The sequence below is a fragment of the Gallus gallus genome, chromosome Z, assembly GCF_016699485.2.
Source record: "Gallus gallus isolate bGalGal1 chromosome Z, bGalGal1.mat.broiler.GRCg7b, whole genome shotgun sequence".
Classification (NCBI taxonomy): Eukaryota; Metazoa; Chordata; class Aves; order Galliformes; family Phasianidae; genus Gallus; species Gallus gallus.
The window spans coordinates 11,422,782-11,434,900 of record NC_052572.1 but is presented as its reverse complement, the minus strand read 5'-3'; positions in this window follow the sequence as shown (position 1 = coordinate 11,434,900).

Here is a 12,119-nt window from a genome sequence, read left to right as displayed (position 1 = left end):
AAACTTAATCATATTTATAACATCAACAAAAGTTTTTCATTCCTTGTCAGTGATTTGCTTATTTGCTTCTGTCACCAAAAACTTATTTTGAAGGCTAAAGTATTTATCACCTCTTCATATTCAATGTGAAAAAAACCCTTGCAGGGACAAGCAAGGGTCTTGCATTACAAAAGCTATTAGAATCATGACTTCACCTTTTCTCAGCTGTTACGTTTAAATTTCTCATCTTTCAGGTTGTATAGACAGTGTTTTTCAAAATAGAACCTTTCAGTTTAGCTCCCATTCAAGGGAAAGATATTCAAAGTATAGAAGTGAGGAGAAAATTCTACTTCCTCTGGAATTTGTGCTCCTCTGTGACTGGAAAACATTGGAAAATCCCATTATAACCTTTTTGTTAATGAGTATTTGGCTTGATTTTCACGGCTCTTCAGCATCCTACGTAGACCTGTTAGAAGCTGGTCATTACTTCTAAATATTTGAATGTGTATTTGGGTAACTAAAAATGGATTTCTGATTCTAAGGACTTATTTTAGAAATGACTGTCCATAATTTCTTCTGTGGAATAGTGTATACCAAGATATTGCTCCAAATAGTATTCTTCCCATTTTACTGCCTCTTATCTCAGCTCTTGGGTTACATGTGACAGTTTTACTGATCACTTGGAATTTATTCTCAACAATTATGAGAAGTGGAACGTATAACACTTTGCAGAAATGTTCTGTACTGAAAGTGATTTCATATTGACTCTTTTGAGACTTAGACTGTGTAAGAGGAATGCGGTTTTTCTTCTACAAAGAAATCAAAAAGGGATAGCCAGTAAACTATTTCTGTCTGTTTACATTTAAGTGCTGACATTGCTAAGTACAGGGTTAAGGGCATTCAGGATATGAAAGGGGTTGTAGTCAGCCCACGCCAGCATCTCTCTACCCAGGGTAAGTTGGCTGCAGTTTTCCTTTATCTGTTGCATTTACTTTCAGCCTCACAGCAAAGGGGATGTAGACATTATCTCAAACTTACTTTGCAAAAACAAAGTAAATGGAACCGTGCTATTTAAAACACGCTGAACTGAGACTATTGATAACAAAGCACACAGACCTTTTTTTTTTTTTTTTTTTTTTTTTTTTTTTTGAGATAAGTAATAATTAGAGAGGAAGCCCTCTTAGCATTGTGAACTGTGAATCCTGACAGGAACCCAGCATCTCAAATCTCAGCCACCTATTCCTTTCATTTGTCCATCAGATCCAAAGTGCTGAAATGGCTCAGAAGAGGAATTGGACAATTAACATGGTAGATTAGGAAAGAAGATTGGAAAAAATGCCAATGCCTTACCAGAACTGCATGTTTTGGTATAATTTCTAATTCTACCATACTTATGTATGTATAACCTGTATACTTAATGAAGGCCATCTCATTAGCAGTAACTAGTAGTTGAAAGGAATAGATGAATGAATACACATTTTCACTGAAGAAATAGTAGCTGTCCCAGACACAACTGATAGGTCATGAACCAGGATCTTACACTTAGAAAGTAATAAAAATAATAACAAAACCTTTCCTTTCTGCTCATTTTTGAAACCACAAAAGCCTTTACCAAAAATACAACTTCTTAATCGTAAGAAATTTGGATTTCCACTTTTATTACATAGCTTCTCTCTATTTCCCCTAAAATTGTTCACTTATGTAAAACCATAACATGGTCTGTGGATTTCAGTCATACAGCTGAGCAGAGCAACAATGGATGTAGTGTGGGAACCATGGTGTGCATCAGAGCAGGACATTGTCTCTGCCAGAGATATGCAGCTCTTGGTCCTCTGTAGTTTTGTTGAATCTGCCCCAAGCTCCTTTGCTATCTAACTGTGGTTTACATTGTCACAGAAGTGGTATTTCAACAAACACATGCAGAATCTTGAAGTTTCCTGACAATCAACTCGTACACACATGCAAACAAGAAAATGGTTCAGATAGGAAGCTATCAAAAAACTGTGTTTTCCTGTTTACACAGCACAGCCAATACTGATTACTTGAAAAGTTTATCTATCAAATTATTAAAATGTTGTTACAACTATAAAAACTACAAAGTTCATGTGGGCTGAATGCTTGAAATTTTCTGTTCCAATGTAAGCACACTCAGCTACTGAAATAGAGGGTTCAATGATAGCGATCAGCAAAGAAGATAACAGACGGAGGACTACAGAGAGTTAAACCACTTTAACTGGTTGGAACTAGTTATGTAGTTAAGCTATAAAGCCTCAGAATAGAGATTTTGGAAGAAGAAGGAGGTTGATAACTTGTCAAAACTGTTTCCCATGTTCAGGGCAGAGGGAAGCTGTAACAGTGGGATTTTTTCATGGGCTTTGGTGAGCAGCAGACCCATCTAGCTTTCTTCTTCTCTTTGTATATTATTAACCAATAGTTGTAGGAGCAATGTTTGTTTTATGTAAACATTTGAAGGTTGTTTTTGTCTGTAGTTGCTACAAACATCTGTACTTGGATGTGATGGCAATTGTTATTAACGTATGAACCAGAACATGTGTTACTCATTTCCCTCTCATTTTACCCCCTTGTATAAAAAGGAAAGTGCATTCTCCATGCAAATTACTAATCATGCTGATTTCTGAAACACACCGAAAACTGCTAATTCAAAGTGAAAATAAAGTTTATGAGTTATAAATACTTTTCCACGTCTTTGGATCAGTTTGTGATTGACTGGCAAAAATGAAATGGGCTAAGTTTGTTTGAAAATGTATTTGAAAATAATAATCTCAATAATGTATAGTGAAGGGCTTGAGAGCTCTGCTAATATTTGTCATACAGTTAATTCTGAAAGCATTTCATCTACAGTGAATTCACAAAACAGTAGTGCCTGCAAACCCACTACAGGAATTTACTACTTCTGAGAGCATAGTCAGTGGCAGCTCCTTCAGATGACAAGATCCAGCTGATTACATAAAATAACGCATAACATCTGTTTTGCAAAGTTTCCCGTCTTCAAAGAGATACAGAAGTTCATCTTACTGGGTTTTGTTCCACCTCTTTTGAACTCATCACTTGATAAACTGTTTCATTGTGTAAACATAAACAGGGATACTTCTGAAAAAAAAACACTGACCAATGTAGATTATTTAGTTACTCTGAAGATGTACAAGCGGTTCACTTAGGTGCGGGTGCGACGTGACACTTTTGCCTGTGGTTTATGTGTTAGAACTGTTTCATCTAATGAGCTACTAGCATGCAGGCAACCTGCTGCTGGTTGTACACATTGGGAATGAATGATTGTGGTCTATGTCTTTCTCACAGTTCAGCACTACGCAGTTATTTAATTGCATATGAAGACAAATCTCTCTTTTGAAGTAGTTTCAAAGGTGAAAATGTACTATCAGATGCTTGGTAAGGCAAATTCCCTTCCCTTCCCTTCCCTTCCCTTCCCTTCCCTTCCCTTCCCTTCCCTTCCCTTCCCTTCCCTTCCCTTCCCTTCCCTTCCCTTCCCTTCCCTTCCCTTCCCTTCCCTTCCCTTCCCTTCCCTTCCCTTCCCTTCCCTTCCCTTCCCTTCCCTTCCCTTCCCTTCCCTTCCCTTCCCTTCCCTTCCCTTCCCTTCCCTTCCCTTCCCTTCCCTTCCCTTCCCTTCCCTTCCCTTCCCTTCCCTTCCCTTCCCTTCCCTCTAGACAGTTTTCTTCCAGGTTTACTAAGTTGGAAAATCTAACTGACATGAAATGAAGACTAATTCCTCACAACTCACTTGTCATTTCATTAAATTTTTACCTAAGTAAGAACCAGGTGTCAGGCTGCTATGTCTCTACTTGCCTGTCCTGGAGACATTGGACGGAAATAGAAGATAAGTTTTTGAAGATTAGTGCTCAAAATGAGCATTCTCAATGCTACAGAGATAAAGGATATGTAGCCAAACCAGTAATATTTAGGCGTCAAAGTCAGGCAAGGTACATTTGCACTGGTTTTGAAAGCTCAGGAGAAGACAGTTTGAGCACTGCACCCTAGACCTGCCACTCTGCTGACTTGCTGGGTAAATCCATGCTCTCTCTAGGACCACTGTAATGGGCACTCATACAATGCCCATCCATGCTGCACTGTGGGACAATTCCAGAATAATATCTAGAGATGCATGAATGGGATTGTAGTAGTTTTGATTCTCCACAGTCTTCCAACACAATTTCAGTTGTTATTTCCTGCTTAGGTGCCACTTCATGCTGCCAAGCATAACAGCTGGAAGTATTGCAACACGTATCTCTAAGCTCATGCTATAGCAACGCTGTTCTGGTGGGTGGTCACACAAAATATTTTGAACCAAAAACACACAGAGGCATCATGTGAGTCCTGGAGCAGACTTATGTTCGAATGTGATGTGTTGTGAAGGCAGCCATCACGCTCTTGAGAGGTTAATCCTAAACATCTTGATTGCCAGCCAGCCTGTGCTTAACATCAGGTCAGGATAGTCTTTGGCCTTTATTTAGCAGTATAGACCCAGACTGTATCTTTCTGCTGCCTGAAAGTAGGTCTCAACATCTTCAGTGCACTCTCTGAGATCTGACAGCTTCTGTTTCTGTCCTTCCTCTCCTTTTTCTCCCAGTGATATTCCTCAGGAGCACTACTCACTGGTTTTGTTCAGAATGCTAGCTGAACTACAAAATAACTATTGAACAGCAACAGGGTTGAAGAAAATAAAAATTACATCTTACCCCTACAATTCTTGTATCACTTTTTAAATAGCCTTTCAAACTGGAGGTTGGAGAGGCTAACTGAACATAGCTTTGTGTTCTGGACCTCCAGCGTAAGTTACAGACACAATGAAGAAAGGGGGGAAATAAAGGAAAACTTGATACAGGTCCTAATTAATGCAGTTGAGACTGCATTTGAAAAAAACAGAAGATTACATGAAAAACACTGAAGGTGTCCTCCAGCGCTGCAACAGACTCAAAATATGTCTTGCCATCTTTTGGGAAAAAATTAACCTGATACGGATATTTCAAACACAGATTAAACATTAAGTGGAAACATGATGTTTTAAGCATTTGTGTTAAATTCAAACACGTAAATGATTATATCTGAGTCACAGTTGCTACAGAAATTACTGAGATGTTTGCATCATTTATTTTGACTGCCTCAAAAGTTTCCAAAGCACCTTACTTTCACACACGCACGAATATTGAATTAATGCAAGGACCTTTTCAACAGTAATGCATGATCTAAATTAGGTCACCTTGTATTTGTGAGTGTGCTGGAAGTGTAACCTACTCAAATCAAATTAGGTCAGCCTGCAGTGTCCTGCTTGCCAAAATATGCCTCTAGAGCAAAAGATACAAGGTCTGTTGAAAGATTAACTGAGGAAGCCAGAACAACGGGGAACATGCCACAGTCTGTTTCACATCAGTGGGAGTTACACAGACGTATCTAAATTTGGCCATTACAAGTGGAAGTGAGAAAATACACTTTCAATTTAACTTTACTTAGACAATGTAAGGTTATTCTTATCCCATATCCCAGTATTATGCATCCCCTTCTGCAATACTATTTATCTGTTTTATTCCTATTGTATGTCTAGGGGAATACCTTTGTTTAATCAGTCAGATGAAAATTAGTAAAGATATATTCTCTGCTTACAATATGAAACTTGTAGTTTTTCATCTTTAATTTTGTGTAAGTATTCCTGTCTTTCATTTGTCTGCTTTTCATGTTCATGCAGTTTTGAGCTAAGGAGAAACAATATCATAATATGTATTGGAAGTTAACCTGATGCTTTTGTTTCCCTAAACTATTTAAACTGTGCTCATTGGGTATTTATGTTATACCATGTGAACCTTTGTGTCCTTTGTGGAGTAACATCTCTAATAACACAGTATTCCTAGAATAAGATTAATTTAGTACCTTGCAAATTCAGCTTAACTATTAATTCTCTATACATTCCCTGTAAAGTTTATAAAAACATGAATGTACGACAAGATCAGTATTCTTGGCACTTCACTGCAGAAAACAGGTGACACTCCTCACATGGAGTCAAACTATTTACTTTAATGCAAATATGCTTTATGCCTGCAATAGAAATGAACAAGATTTTAGACAACCTTCTGAAATTCTTCCTGACTTCTGTTTTGTGTATCATCTGAGATAAAAGCCTAACCATTTTCAGCCATCTGAGCTAAAAGCCTGGTCTCATGCACTGGCTTAACCCACCACCAAGACAATGTTATCCTGAAAACCTCTGGTAAAATATTTTTCAAAATATTGTGCAAGTCCAATTCCATTCGATCTAATGTAAGAATTTGCAGACCTCTACTATATGAGAATGAGTTTGTATTTCAAAATATGGAATGGGTGAGTAAGTTCATCCAGTTCTGGTATCAGCTCTTGCCTCTGGATTTAAAAACACTGATGAATAATGCAGATCTGAAAACCCCATTTACAGCACCTAAGTCTACTTAACAGCTAAGCCTATCCTCTAACTCTTAGGGTGCTTAGCTCGCTAATATTGCAAGCATAAAACCAAGACTGTTGCAAGCTTAGTGTTTCATAACTAAGCCTCCAAGAGCTCTGATGTGCTCATGGCCAGCTCTAAATATCATGGGTAATGAATTAAGCCGCTAGAAGATAAGATAGCACATTTCCCAAATCACTACCAGGTCCAAAAGAGCAGAGTTGGTGTCAGTAGCACATTTTAAAGGAAACCGTGTCCATGTTCTGCAGCAATAATGGCTCACTGGTTATTTTAATCTGATGTTTTGGTTTCAAACTGAGTAATGTTTGTTTATAAAAGACCTCTTCTACTCTAAGTACATATCAAAAAGCTTTGTTAGTGATTTATTGATAAGACATAAGATGAGAGACTTGTGAATATTAAATAATATTTAATTCATAGATAGGACAACATAGCATTAGCCAAACGGTAAATCTGGCCAAATACCTAGGATACTTTATTCCAGAATGTGAACTCAGTGGAGATGAATAAAAAATTCAGATCATATTTTTTTTCCTATGAGTGAAAAATTGAGAAAATATTTGGTAATTATAACAAGTTTCCAAAAGAAATAAGAATTTTCAGCTTAGAACACGAAGTGTAACCAGGAGCAAGCACTGGAATCTGAAGGTAGAAATCTGAAGAGGAGGTACACATTTTTAATATTGAGAGTAATTAGCTGTTAGAATAAACTGGTATGTGATGTTGTTAACTTTCTCCTAAATAAATGGACACTTCTAAAACCATCAATAAGAATTGTTGTAAATTCAATAATTTACTTTTTGTTGGGAATTTTAGGGTGAAATCTCTCGTAATCAAATGGTAAAATCTCCATATGAAAACTGGGCTTAGTTTGAGACCCATATCAAACAGTCCATTGACTTTAGTATAGGCAAAAAACCCTATAAATTCACCCTATGAATTTAAATGCTCCAAAACAAACTGAATGTAAGAAACAATCTTTGATTTTATCTGAGTATCAGCTTTTTTTTCCCTTTCTCTTTTCTTTTATTTTTTCTTTGAGTTTGTCGTCGTTTTGTTCCTTACCTTACCATTGTTTTTGTTGTTTGTATGTTCAGATGTGGGTAGTGGTATAGAAGAGGAAATCTGTTTCTTACTTCTAATTCATCTGTTTCTGAGAAGCCACCCTAGTCCTTCCTTTGCTCAACTTTGGATTGTTTAAGGAGCTCTTCATTTTAATGATCTGTGCTTACAAAAAAGCTTGGCAAGAACGAAGTAGAAGAAAGATTTTTCTTTTTTTCCTTCACTCCTGAGTGAAGAAAGAGCTATTCACATTGGAGTAGCTCAACTGAGGAAAAGAGAAGGTTGTTTTAGTTATTGAGTAGGCTCAGTAATTCAGGTAATGAGAGGTGAAAATACTCTATGGGCTAAGCCTCAGAGGGCTCATCTAATTCAAGAGATTTTCAAAGGAAGTGGTAAGGGAGGAAAAAAAAAGGCAAATAGGCTGTGGTACTGAAAATGTACTTCTTTTAAAATAAAAGTTAATTGTTGCTAAAAGTGATAGGGAAAAAAAAAAGAAGAAGAAAAGAAAAGAGAAAAACATTAATCTAAAAAAGAAACTTGTATGCATTCTTTGAGATTCCAGTTGCTTCTAAGCTGATATCTTCTTTTATCTGATACAAGAATAAAAAGATGAGAGGCATTCTTCAGAAAACTCATTTTTGTCTCCTAGGAATGTATACCTGCCGCAGCACATGGTAAGAAGTTCAGGTGCTCTGAATTTAGTGATGGCACTACAGTAAAATAGCAGCCTCGGTGGCAGCAGGATGGCTTCTATAGCCTAAACTAACTAATTAACCTACTTACAGCCAGCTTTGACACATCTGTATTACATTTTGCTTGACAAAGTAGATGTATCTTTATTACAGAACCCTAACCACAAGACCTTCCTTCTTCCCTTTCAAGCTTCCTCCTAGAGACAATGTGAATGATATGCCCAGTATTTATTTATTTAGTTTTAAAAAACAGAACTCATTGTGTCACTATTAATCACTGTGAAGCTCGAAAGGAAAATACAGTGCTAAATCAAGTCCAGCATATAATACTTGAACTTAAGCTGTCATGGTAGAACAGTTCTGCCATGTGTTTAACTCATCCTTGTGTACTCAAAAAACTGACCTATGTCATCATGTGACCTTTCTCAATTATTTTTTAACAAGAGCTTCCAATCAACAGGATGCTGGCAAGGGTTATCTCAATTATCAAGAAAAGGGTAAAGCCTTATTAAATTATATTAATTTCCTTCTATGAGAAGCATACCTACCTAGCTGACTAAGGGAGGCCAGTTGATGTAATAATTTTAGATTTCAGCAAAGCTTTCAATACTGTCCTTCTGGACAAAATGTTCTGCACACAACCAGACAAAAATGCAGTGGGTGATGGCTCATGTTTAAATGTTTACATCAGGTTGGCAGCACCAGTGGGCTTCCCCAGGGCCCCATTTTGAGACCCGCATTCTTTAATGTTACCACAAACAGTCTGGATGCAGGACATATATGCATACTATAGAAGTTTGTGGATGACACAAAACTGGAAGGAGCTGTTGACTGTCTTGAATGCAGAAAGGCCATGCAAAAACTGGAGGGCTGGGCAATCACCAACAGCATGAAGTTCAACAAAGGTAAGTGCCACGTTCAGCACCTCTTACTCTACAAACCCTGGCTATGTGTACAGACTGGGGGATAAGAGGCTGGAAAACAGCCCCATGGAAAAAGATCTGGGGTTCTGGCTGATGGCAAGTTCAATCTGAGCCAGCAGTGTGCTCTGGAGCAAAAAGGGCCAACCATCCCATAGGCCTTGAAATTCAAAGTGATTTCAGAACCTTTTTTTTTTAATTCTGGCAACAATCATTTGATTTGTGTAAGCATTGTTATTTGTATTAATAAATATAAAAGCAAAATAATAATTATACAATGACAAAATTAAATGCTGTTTCTTTAGAGTTAGCAGTGATCTAGAACAGCTCCTATAATCTGTCTTAACATATAACGTGAAAGCAGACAAGCCTTAAAGAACATGAACCTTTACTTCAAAACATCACTGTTTTGCCTATGTATCTTGTGTTGTTGGCAAACTCCTTTCAGTGTTGTGTAGGCCTTTGCTTCCTCACTTGCTCAGATACTGCTGTTCCAGATTCTGTGGCCTTCCAAACTGTTCTGGGCACTCCGTACCTTTGTTAAATCTATCTGTGCAGAACCAGCAGTTCTTGCTGCAGACAATCACCATCGTGCTTAAACTATGGAAGAGGAAGCTGGGATCCTGGCAGTCCATTGCCCAAGTTTAATGCACACAAGGAGGTTCTGGCATTCCCCTTCTGTTCCCCAGTTTCCTGTATGCAAACAGTACAGCCTCCTGTATTTCACATATTTTTTGATGTGTTCTCGTGGTCATTCATTAAGGGCCTCTTCCTACCTTCCCTGTGAAGATTTCTACCTTGCAATTCCAGATCTGATTTTACTCTGTAAAACCTGTTTCCCCCTTTCCAAATTCACCATTTTTATTTTTGCTGCTGCTACTAAGGTATAACGTCCATGAAATTCTTCAGTGGATCAGATTATAAGCTTAGCAGTTAAAATGCTGCAAATAAAAATAATATCAAATCAAGCACAGAGTGTAATTTGCTGGAAAAGCAACAGTTCACGACTAGAAAGGATATAATTGAACTTCAGATGAAAATGTGCAGTTATCTATAATTCAAAACGTTTCACAGAATTTTAAAGTTATACATAGAATATTCAAATTTCAGGAAACTTCTCCTGCAATTACATTTGCAAAATGAATGCTTCCAAACTGAAATAGTGGTGTTTTATTTCTAAGTTCTGAATCAACTTAATCATAAGGTGCGTATTGCGTATATGACGAAGTCAAAGTTGAAATCTAGCATACATTTAAAACTGAAGGTAGAAAATAACTTTATGCTTTACAGCAGCACTAGCTGAAAATAGCCAGTCATACCTGTTAATATGAGAGATTAAAGCAATTATGTTCACTTTTTTTTCTTATTATATTGCTCATGAGGTAAGCAATAACACTTGATAGGGCTCTTATCTATTTTCATTCTCAGGAGAACTACTTATTAAGAGCCAATTAGTTTTTCTTGTGTGACATCAATGAAGTCAGTGGTTTTACATAGTACACCTGAAAATAATAAATTTAACATCACAGAATAATTCAGAAGGAACATCCAGAGGTCACCTACCTCAGTCTCCTATTCAAGCATCATCATTATCTTGAGGCCAGTCCAGCTTCCTCAGGATGTTATGGAATCAGGCATTGAAAACCTCTAGGAACAGTTTGCAGAACCTATCTGGGCAACCTGTTCCACAGTAGGACTGTCATCACAGGAAAAATCTTTTTCTTCTGCCTGCTCAGAATGAGTCCTGTTTAAAAATGTGCCCATTATCTCTTGTCCACAGTAAAGAGTGTGACTTTGTCTCCTTGGTACCTGTGTCATAGGTGTTTTATAACTAGAGTTTGATTCCCTCAAAGACTTTTCTCCTCTAGGCTGAACAAACCCAATTCCTTCAGACTCTCATCTCCTAGAAAGTGGTCAACCCCTCAAACCTATCTGAACCCTCTACTGTTTGTTGATGTGATTCATGTGTTTGGAGGTCCAAAAACTGGGCGCAGTAGTAGAAGTAGATGAGTGCTGACTGTCTAAAGGTAGTGATTATTCTCAACCTACTGTGTATATTCTTGTTAATACAGGCCAAGGTGCTATTGGCTTTTGCTGCGGAGCTATTCCCCAGCCAGTAACCACCCAGTGTTTATGAGTGCAAGAGGTTACTCCCTCCAAAGGCACAGCCCTTTGCATCTGTCCCTCTTGAATTTGAAGGGATATCCAGTGACCAGATGCTAAGCTATAGAATCTTCATTATGGATAATTCTTAAAAACAAAGGAAAGAAAACATTTTATATTTTGGCATCAAGGGAAGTTTGTAAAATCAGGAATGAAATAAAGTTGCATTTTAATTATGAATGTGCATATTTGCTATAGAATCTGTTAGAGGTAACAAAAGCAGTACCAAAGCAGGTAATGATAAATTGAACAAATTCTTTCGACTTTTTAATTGCTGTTGCTTTAGTTTCCTAACAATAATATTGTTTAGCAATATGGTATCCTTGATTTTCATTATTCAAATTATATCTATCATTCTGTGCTCCTTTCAATTGGCAGGAGTACTTTGGCAGCGTACAGGCATCAAGAAAATTCAGCACAGCTAAGAGGCTTTTCACAAAATGGCTTGCTTCACTTGTGAAGAAAATGAAAACAATGGCTGAACCTCATGTTCAGTGGAAATTTTGAGGTATGGACCACAGAGCAGATTGAGGAACTTGCTAGTATGGTGACAATGTGACATCACGTAGCCACATTTTAAAGTAAAATGCTGCTTTTTAAAATGTTCTGGTTACTTGTAAAATGTTTTGAATCTTCTGCCAGACTGCTTCCCCAGAGATGTGTCTGGAGGGCTTCTTCTTGTGCAGCCTGGAATCATTACAGAATGACGTGTTGATACAGGTTTTTGCAGTGAGATATTATGCCAGTCAGTGTTTGGAGACTACATAAGCCAGCAGTATTTGCCAGTTGATTTTTTTGAAGAGACATAATTACAAGGATGAAAAGTAAGTAATTTTA